Genomic DNA, 10,909 nt, shown 5'->3' with positions numbered 1-10,909 from the left:
ACAAATGTGTTTGATACAATTGATGTATGGGTTGTTATAAGAGCCCAGATAAAATGATTTATTAACAAAAAAATTAAAGACTGGTTAAAAAGCATGTCTGGAAATCAATCAACTCACGATTTGAATTCTAACTATGTTGGTTACTAACCCCAAGGTCACATTTACTTCCCTCCCCGTTTCCCCCCAAGGTCACATTTTCTAACTCTGAGCCTCAGTTTCCTTGTGAGGCAAACCCAGATAACAATACCTACTTCATAGGTAATTGTGAGGATTCAATTGGATCACATATTTCATAGAAAACATCCAGCAGAGTCCTGGCACACCGTAATCACTCAACAATTGGCACCATACAATTTTACAAGATCAGGTTTTTTGAAGTGCGCTCAGAATATAGTTAGCACATCATTTATAAAGTCAACTTTCAAGATAATTTTGCATTATAATTATTGTTTTTTTTTAAAGTAACACATCAGTCAGTTCAACATTTTTCAGGTGTATAATTCCGTAATATCAGTTGATGTCACCATGTGTCACCACTGTCCATAATTGTGGCCAAATTTGCCAACCCCATAAACATTCACTGGAAGCCCCTCTTCCAACTTCGGCAATCACAGAGAACGTGGGTCTCCATACTTGTGCCTGTTTGCACAACTTCATTGACCTGAGTCCATACACGCTGTCCTTTTCTGACGGGCTTGTTGCACTGAACATACGGCTTTTGAGGGTCTCCACATTGTAGCGTGAATCAGAATTTCGCTGTTCTTTAGGGCTGAGTAGTTTTCCATTACTGACACAGTGTCCGCAACAATGGAAAGATTGTGAGGATGTGTTTCATTCTCTTGTGCACGGCGTCTCCATGAATCAGAATTGCCTAGATGGCACCTAACAGTAGCAACAATAACAGAATTCCCATTGTATGTGGGTGTTGCGCTTTGTTTATCCACTCGTCCAGTGATGAAACGGAGGAGTCTGCCTTCTGCCTATTGCTACTAGTGCTTCAGTACACCTTAGTGTACCTGTCTGTGCAATTGCTGGTCCCAGACCTCATGGATTTATAGACCTAGGAGAGGAATTGTTGGGTCATATGGTAGTTCTAGGCTTAATTTTTTTAAAACATTTTATTAGGGGCTCATACAACTCTTACCCCAATCCATACATATACATACATCAATTGTATAAAGCACATCTGTACATTTTTTTCCCTAATCATTTTCTTTTTTTTTCTCCTCTTCTTTTTTTTACATTTTATTAGGGGCTCATACAACTCTTATCACAATCCATACATATATATACATCAATTGTATGAAGCACATCCGTACATTTTTTGCCCTAATCATTTTCAAAGAATTTGCTCTCCACTAAAGCCCTTTGTATCAGGTCCTCTTTTTTTTACCCTCCCTCCCCGCTCCCCCCTCCCTCATGAGCCCTTGATAATTTATAGATTGTTATTTTGTCATATCTTCCCCTATCCGGAGTCTCCCTTCTCTGCCGTCCATCTCCCAGGGAGGAGGTCACATGTGGATCCTTGTAATCAGTTCCCCCTTTCCAACCCACTCACCCTCCATTCTTCCAGCATCGCCCCTCATACCCCTCTATGCTTAATTTTTACGGGGCCACCCAGCTGTGTTCCACTGTGATACGCTATTGTGCCTATAGGAACATGCTTGTGGGCAGAGTTTAATCTTCACATCCTCTTTAACATTTATTGCTTTCCTTTTTTCCCCCCAACTTGGCCATCCCAGTAGAAGTGAAATATTATGTCATTGGGATTTTCATTGCATCTCTCTGCCAGAATGTTCATTAGAAGCAAGGGGGGGAGGGGGCCAAAGGTTCATCTCGTGTACTTTGGACATATCAGGAAGGTCCCAAAACAAAACAACAAGCCCTTGACCGTGAGTCAATTTCAACTCATAATGACCCTATCCTTCGTGTTGTGGAACCTAGCCAAGGGCATTTGAAAATGGAAGAACTGATGCTTTTGAATTATGCTGTTGGTGAGTAATATGAAAGATGCCAGGGACTGCCAGAAGGACAAACCAATCTGTTTTAGAAGTATAGTCAGAATGCCCCATAGACGTGAGCATGGCAAAGCTCTCTGCATGTAATTTGAGCATGTTATTAAACGGACCAGTCTCTGAAGAAAGACATGTTTGGTAAAGATGAAGGTCAAGGGGAAAAAGGAAGACGCTCAGCATGATGGACTGATCCAGTGGCTGTAACAGTGCACTCCAAACTCTACTGCCCATGCGCAGGACTGGGCAGTACTCTGCTCCGCTGTACAGGGGTTGCCACGGGCTGTCACGGACTGAAAGGCACTTAACAACAATAAATCCCATGGCTGGCATTTGGCTATATTTATTTGCTCATATTTCTATCCATCTATCTATACCTCTTTGTAGCCATTGATTGATCTTAAGTTTTTTAACACTTAAAAATAGATCACAGCAACTGTGGCGGGGCGGGGAGACTTTTATGTAAACAACTCCAATAGTAAATATCATGAATTAACAAAGTTTTATGTATTCATTTGCTTCTTAAATACCTGAATTATATATTACAAGGACATCTCTTTGAATAAAGTTGATCCTCAAAATAAATAACTCCATAGATCACAGGTTTGTTTTTATTTATTTTTTATTATTAAGATTTTTTTTTCCAGTTTTACTTTTCCTCCTTTTTTTTCTCTCTCTCTTTTTTTTTTTTATATTTTATTAGGGGCTCATACAACTCTTATCACAATCCATACATATACATACATCAATTGTATAAAGCACATCCATACATTCACAGGCTTGTTTTTAATAAACTTCTCTCTTAATTCCTTAAGCAGACCTATCAGTAACTACAGTTCAGTGTTTGTTTACATTTTTAGAAATCACTAAATGTCAACATTAAAAGGCACAATTGAAAGGAGCCCAGGAGGGGCTGAGCTACTGTTGAGTTAAGCACACAGTTACTCATCCAAAGGCTGTGGCTTGAATTGACTCAGGGGCTCCAGGGGAGAAAGACCTGGCATTCTGCTTCGACAAAATGACACCCAAGAAAAGTCTATGGGACAGTCCTCCCCTGTCACCCGACTCACTATGAGAAGGAATGCCCCCAGCAACTGCATAATTGCATCATGTTGACTCTGAATATAATCCTTCTCTGTAAATACCCTTCAGTGTATTTATATTGTGAAAGATCTAAGAGTGTTTGCTATGTCCGCTGGATTTATTATAAGCACAAAACAAAAAAGCTGTGTTTTAAAGGTACATGGAGGGCCGGCCAGTTTCACTGCCACTGTTCTGCAGACATGGTTCCTGCGTCAGCTTTTGCATTCTCTAGGACTAGGAAGGCATGAGCCAGAGGGCCATTTTAAGTAATTCACTACATCGCAATAGTAATGAGTGATTCTAAAATAAGAAGTTGTTACTCTTTGGTGACTATCAAGACTTTTTAAAAACATGTTCTAACAATAATCCACCGTGTTTGTGTGTGTGTGTATACTTTTTTTTTTACAAAACACTGGGACAACCCAAAATCTCTGGGTGTCAGTTAAAGCAGATGGAGTCTCTTTTTTCCGGCTGAGAAAATTGAGGCTCAGATGGGGTCACAGAGCTAGGAAATTGTACAGGCAGAAATTAAGGCCTCGTCTTCCGATTCTAAAAGTGGAGTTCATTACACTGTACCTGGCTGCTTCTGGAATTCATAATGAGGAGCCACCCCTGCAGCTATGGAACCTGTGGTATGTGGTGACATAAGTGGCTATTATTACAGCGGTCCATGAACCTCACCAGTATCATGGGTTTGCCTTCGGGGCCTGTTCACATTACTGTCTTCAAAGTCGAAAGTCCGTTGGTTTCACTCTAACCAACTGTCTTTCAAACAGGTACACTCTGTTTGTCTTTTTGGAAATAGATCCAAATAGATCTCCAGGAGAGTCAGACACTGGAGTTGGCCAGGTATCATTTGGTGTATGAGGGAACTTAAAAAAATGCATGGGAAAATTCCATTATCTTTTCATTTCACTTGTTCACATCCTTTTTTAAAAATTATTTTTTATTTCATTGACATAAAATTCCCACTCCATATCATAGTTTAAACATACTAAAGTGAGTAGTTCAACAATCACTATCACTGGGAAGGAGGGGGAAAAAAAGAGGAGCTGATGCCAAGGGCTCAAGTAGAAAAGAAAAGGTTTTGAGAATGATGATGGCAACAAATGTACAAATGTGCTTGACACCTGGATCTATGTATGGATTGTGATAAGAGCTGTATGAGCCCCAAATAAAATGATTTCTTTAAAGGACCATCATCAATTTTAGAATCTTTTGTTCATTCTTGTACTCATTATTACTTCCCCCAACTCCTCCCAACCTCCTTTGCCATTACCCCAAGAAACTATTGCCCAAGTTACAGTCTTTAGAGATTGACCCACAATTCCCCTATGTAACATGCCCCTATGTGATGATTGGATTAGTCATTCAGTTGATAACAGGCAGGTTGGTGGTCCATACCCATCAGCTACTGTGCTGGAGAATGATGAATTGATCTGTTTTCATAAAGATGTATATCTTTATAAAAAAGATTCACCTCCTTGGGAACCCTATGGGGCAGTTCCACCATGTCCCTATAGCATCACTATGAGTTGAAATTGACTCAAAGGCAATGGTTTTAGCTTGGCATTTGGGTTAGCTTGGTAATTTAGTTCCACATTCTCCTTTCTAATAGCCTATCTTTTCCATTTGAAAAGTCATATAGCTTAGGAAAATGTGCTATGACTCTAGTCTCAGAGGGTGAGCATAGAACTTTCCCTCAGCCCATTGATGCATTCCATCACTCTGACCTCAGCAAGTGTTCCAGGCATGACTTTCTATCAGTCTAATTAGAATAAAACTCACGGTGACCTGCACTGCTGACACACAGCCTATTTCTCCTTTGGGTAACACATGTGTAGATGCAAGGTCAGGAACTACTGTCTGCATCATAATATTATAAACCAGCCAGGCTGAAGAAAAACCAGCACTTGAAAGAGGAAAGAGCCAAATTAATAGAATCTAGAAGCCTAATTATAAAATAATCCTCTAGACCTGACATGGTCTTTCTAATCACGGCACTTACAGAAACGATTATGTTGTTTAAACCAGGTTGAGTTGATTTTTCTTCTAATTGTAACTGGATGCACCCTACCTGCCCCTGGTTTTCACACCGCGTCACACTAACATTGCGTGCCTGTGTGACAAGAAGAGTAAATACAGGACTATCTCTTCATCTTTTCCATCAGAAAGCATCTCTGTAAAGAACATGTATTTGTACTACAGCAATATTATGAAGGAACCGAATCACATAATCATCTCTATAGATACAGAAAAATAATTTGAAAAAAATCCAACACCCTTTCTTGATGAAAACCTTAAAGAATATTGGGATAGAAATGAAATTCTTGGTATAATTTAGGCCTTATGTGGAAAAAATCAACAGCCAACATTATGCTCAATGGAGAAGCACTGAGAGATTGAGAACAAGACCAGGGTGTCTACGCTCACGACTTCTATTCAGTGTTGTACTAGAAGTCCAAGCCTGAGCAATAAGAGAAGAAAAAGAAATAAAAGGCACTCAGATCTGAAAAGAAGTCAAATTATCTCGATTTGCAGTGTTAAAATCCTGTATATACAAAGCACCAGGGTCCAGAAGGAAATTTCTAGAGTAGTATGCAAAGTTAGCCAAGTTAAAGGGCACAAAGTCAAAACACAAAAATCCCTTAAGATTCTACACACAGGCAGTGAGAAATCTGAGTGGGGAATTAGGAAACAATTGAAGGTACAATAGCAGCTAAGAGAATAAAATATCTAAGAATACACCTATCTGGAGACATGGAGGATTTACACAATTAAAACAAACAAATAAAAAACAACAACAAATAAAAACCACTGCTGAAAGAGATTAAAGAAGACTTAAAAATGGGAAAAAGTACCTTGTTCATGGATTGGAAAAAATATAGTTAAGGCATTAAGACTCCCCAAAGCCAGCTATGGATTCAATGCAACCCCAATAGAATTTCCAATAGTCTTTACAGAAACAGAAAAACTAATCTTCAGCTTTATATGAAAAGGAGAGCCTCCCCCGCTCCAAAAAAAAAATAAAGCTACAACAATGTTGAAGGAGAGGAACAGAGTGGGAGGATTCACAGCTCTTGATTTTAAAACATCCCCGGTGGTCACAGTAACCAACGCCGCCTGGTACTGGTGTGACAGCAGACACACAGACCAACGAAACACAGTTAAGAGTCTAGAAATACACCACGTGGCTATGGGACACTGGTTTTTGACAAGGGCTCTAAACGGTGCTGGGAAAATTAGATTTCCACATGCAGAAAACTGTAACAGGATCCCTACCTCACACCACACACCAAAATCAATTCAAAATGAATTTAGAATCCAAATGCGCAAACTAAAACCATAAAGCTCTTAGACAAACTACCAAGGGCAGCACCATCAGGTCTAGCTTTCAATACTAGAAGAAGCCAACTCCACCTGAACTCAAGACCGATCGCCGCATCGTGGGGGTCAGACATGCCTCCACCCTCCACACTTCTTCATCCTATTCCGGCAGCAGCCATTCCTCGTGTGGTGCTCTAACTCTGCAGAATTCACAGACAATACTCACAATTAGGGGGGCTCAGAGAGAAGAGAAGTTCCCACAACCTGCGTCATAAAACATTAAGGGTACAGCCTCTGGGCACAGCAGCGCCTCAGCCAACTCGCCCTTTGTGGTTCGGCCCGTTAGCCATAGACTTCCTTCCTTGGTTTCTGCCGCCATTGGCCAGTAAGCCAGCCTTCTGCTCAACAGGGCAGCTCATTTGTTCCACCTGAGGTCCTTTGGCAGGGATCTCACCGGTGCTCTGCTGGTTCTTCTTTCTTGATGGCCCCAGATCTCTGTTCCTGCTTTCTGAAATGACTCTCTTATACCCAGAAGCAAGACCAAACCGGCCAATCCCTGAGTTTGAGTCCACTGTATGTTATTGGATGGTCCCATGCAATCACTTGGGAAGCAGGTTATAGGGAAATGAGTAGCAGAGCCATAAGTAATTATTTTTACTTCTTCCCAGTAGAGCATGTGTACATCAAGAGTGCAATAAGAACATTTGGGATACTTTTCTGCAACCCAATTGAATTTCTAGTAAAAGCATAATGTATGTGCATGCGCCCACTGCTAGGGGGTGAATTCTGACTAATCCTATCTAGTCTTTCTGAGGCAGGACATCACAGGAGCACAAAACCTCCACCTCCTCCTGCAGAGTGGCTGGTGGGTAAGAACTACTGACCTTGTGGTTAGCAGCCCAGCATAACCCACCAGGGATCCACATGTACCTACCGAGGAGCTGTCATTTCAAAACAGAAATGTTGCCACTTCAGTGATTTCACTGGCAAGCTAAATGCTCTTATATTCCCATTTAAAGCTGGCTTTTCACCAAACAATGAATAACAATGAATTTTATGATCCTAATTTAAAATTGTAGTTTTCTCTTGGCTTAAGACAACATTATAAAGCATAAACATAAAAATAGTAATAAACAAAACATACCATGACAAAGAAAAAGGAAGGACATATATTAATATAATAGTATTTTTAAAAATCATTTTATTGGGGGCTCATACAACTCATCACAATCCATCCATACATAAATTGTATCAAGCACATTTGTACATTTGTTGCCCTCATCATTCTCAAAATATTTGCTCTCCACTTAAGCCCTTTGTATCAGCTTATTTTCCCCCTCCTTCCCGCTCCCCCTTACCTCATGAACCTTGATAATTTATAAATTATTATTGGTTTGTCATGTCTTACACTGTCCGACATCTCCCTTCACCCACGTTTCGGTTGACCGTCCCCCAGGGAGGAGATTGTATGTAGATTCACATCATCGGTTCCCCCAATATAATAGTATTTTCATAGCATTTCCCCAGGCTTTGGAGACAAAGGCCCACAGGTCTATTGTGCAGCAGAGCCTGGAGAATTTGAAAACCTCCCGGCTTTGGGTTGCACAGTCACCGTTGAAAAATGTTAGTCTTTATCAAAGGCTTCCCCGCGTCCGTCTTCCTACAAGTCTGCCCCACATCTGCCATCGGCCACCCCAGCCCTCTTCCATCTGTGCCTAACGGAGGGCTGAACACAAAATACAGGCGGCTTCTTGCCCCAAAGATCTCAGTCTCATGTGGCTGCTGCTGCTTTTTAATTCAGGTTTACAGAAGTTCCTGGAAGATGGCGACTAAGGAGACCAAAAAATAAAACAATAACCCTCCACCCAAGCCAGTAGAAACCTGTAAAGAGGAGATGGGTGGGGGGGAAAAACAAGGAAGAGAAGAAGGTCGTAGGTAAAAATTGAATAAGGTTCACACTTTTCATCAAAGGTCCTCAATTTTCAAACATACAGCTGCCCCGCAGCTCTCAAGGAGCAGCTCAGTTGTATAATACCACGCCCCCCCCACACCAAAAGTTTATTGAACATTGAAGTAATTAAAGCAAAAGATTAAAATTAATTTCTCAGATTGAACTTCTACTTCACATAACCACTGACCTGTGCATTGAAAAAATAAACTTTCACATTCAGACATTCTTTATTGTGTGTGCTTCGGGTTTGAGGGTGCGGGACAAATGAGGTTCCCATTCATTACTTGTACACGCAGTGTCCCAGGCATCTGGTCTCACTCCCCACCCCGCCGGGACACACCTTTCAGCACTGTCTCCACATCCTTTCATCTGCGTTTTCTGCCCTTTCCTGCCTCCTCAGCTTTGTTTGGGGCCAAATGTTGTCCTTTTGATCTTGTGTAATAGCTAGTTCTGAGGAACACATTCCTCTCAGACGGTGCAGTTCATTTACGGACCTCTTGTTCGACTGACATGTGGTCTCTGGGAAGGGCTTCAGATCCAGGACCACAGGGTCCCTCATGGCCATCACCTTTTCAGAGGCTCCCCCAGTCTCTGTGAAACCAGCAGGTTTGGTCTGGTTTGTGACTTTAAGTTTGTGTAGTGTGTTTTTCTCCAGCTCGGCAACCCTCTGCTGGGATCTCAGTCAGAGTAGTCATGAGTGATACTTGGACACAAACCAGTTCTTCCGGTCTTGGGGTCCTATAGGCTGTGGTTCATGAGGTCTATTCGCCCTTTAGACTACTTGTGTCCCGAGGCTTTGAATACCTTTGCTCCTGACAGCAAATGCTTAGTCACTCAAGAGCTTCAAATACCCCAGACACTACGCACCCAAGTAGGATGCAGAATGTTGTCTTTATGAACTGTGTAATGCCAATTGATACAGATGTCCCTTTGGTCTATAATCTTTCACCTTAATCCCATGAGGTCTTTGATGATATCTGAGAAGATTCCATGACTGAGCCGCTGTGTGCGCTGTTGTCTGGATTAACACATACGCAGCACTTCCAATTAGGTATCTAGAAAGACACACAACCAAACCTGCATCTGTAGGTGGGTGTGCTGCCTCACACCCTTCCGTGTCTTTTTAGCATACCTGTCTATGTACCCCTTTGTAAATTATTGCTTGTTGGTGCTATCGTTGCAGGATTATTTATGGGGCAGTAATTACGATAGTTGCCCTAAAGTTTGGCTGTCCTCTCGGCACCTGCCTCTGCCTTGGTCACATTGTACTGACTTCTCAAGGCTGTGTATTTTCCATCCTTCACCATGATCAGCATCTGTCATCTTCCAGCTAGGAATCATCCCTCCTTTGCCCTCCCCTCCCTGGTAAACATTAAAGGTTTCCTCTCATTCTTTAATGCTCCCTCCCACTAGCATGACCCCAATTCTACCTTACAAATCCAGCTAGACCAGAGCATGTACACGGGTACAGATAAGAGCTGGAAACACAGGGAATCCAGGACACATAAATCCCTCAGGACCAATGATGAGAAGAGCAATACCAGGAGGGCAAGAGGAAAGGGGTTCCGGGGGTTGGGGAGAGGAAACCAATTACAATGATCTACATATAATCCCCTCCCTAGGAGACGGACAACAGAAAAGTAGGTGAAGGGAGACAGTAGTCGGTATAAGATATGGGGGAAAAAATTATAAACTATTAAGGGTTCATGAAGAAAGGATGGTGGGGAAAGGAGGGAAAAATGAGGAGCTAATACCAAGGGCTTAAATAGAAGAGAAAATATTTTTTAAATGATGATGACAACAAAGTACAAATGTGCTTGACATGATGGATGGATGCATGGATTGCGATAAGAGCTGTAAGATTCCCCCAATAAAATGATTTAAAAAAATGTTTGTGTGTGTGTTTTTCCCCCATGCATAAACCCTTTCTTGTTTGTTAGTATTTTAAATATTTTTAAATAGTTGCCTCAATACAATATTGATGCTTTTGTGGTTAATTATATCACTCAGCATAATATCCTCCAAAGTTATGCATGCTGTGAGATATTTTCCACAAAACATTCCACAGAGTATTTGTCATTCCAAAGCTGGTGCATAAGCAAATGTGGTGAAGAAAGGTTATGGAGCCCGGCTATCAAAAGACATAGCATCTGGGGTTTTAAAGGCTTAAAGGTCATCAAGCGGCCATCTAGCTCAGAAGCAACAAAGCCCACGTGCAAGAAGCATACCAGCCTGCGTGATCACGAGGTTCTGAAGGGATCAGTTATCAGGCATCAAAGAACAAAAAATCATATCATTGTGTGCTCACTTCCCTGATACGATCACTGAAGACAAATGAGTGCATAAGCAAATGTGGTGAAGAAAGCTGATGGTGCCCGGCTATCAAAAGATATAGGCTTGAAGGTAAACAAGTGGCCATCTAGCTCAGAAACAACAAAGCTTACATGAAAGAAGCACATCAGCCTGTGTGATCATGAGGTGTCGAAGGGATCAGGTATCAGGCATCAAAGAACAAAAAATCAAATCATTGTGAATG

The sequence above is a fragment of the Tenrec ecaudatus genome, chromosome 15 (genome assembly GCF_050624435.1).
Source record: "Tenrec ecaudatus isolate mTenEca1 chromosome 15, mTenEca1.hap1, whole genome shotgun sequence".
Lineage (NCBI taxonomy): Eukaryota > Metazoa > Chordata > Mammalia > Afrosoricida > Tenrecidae > Tenrec > Tenrec ecaudatus.
Note: the sequence above shows the minus strand (reverse complement) of the source record.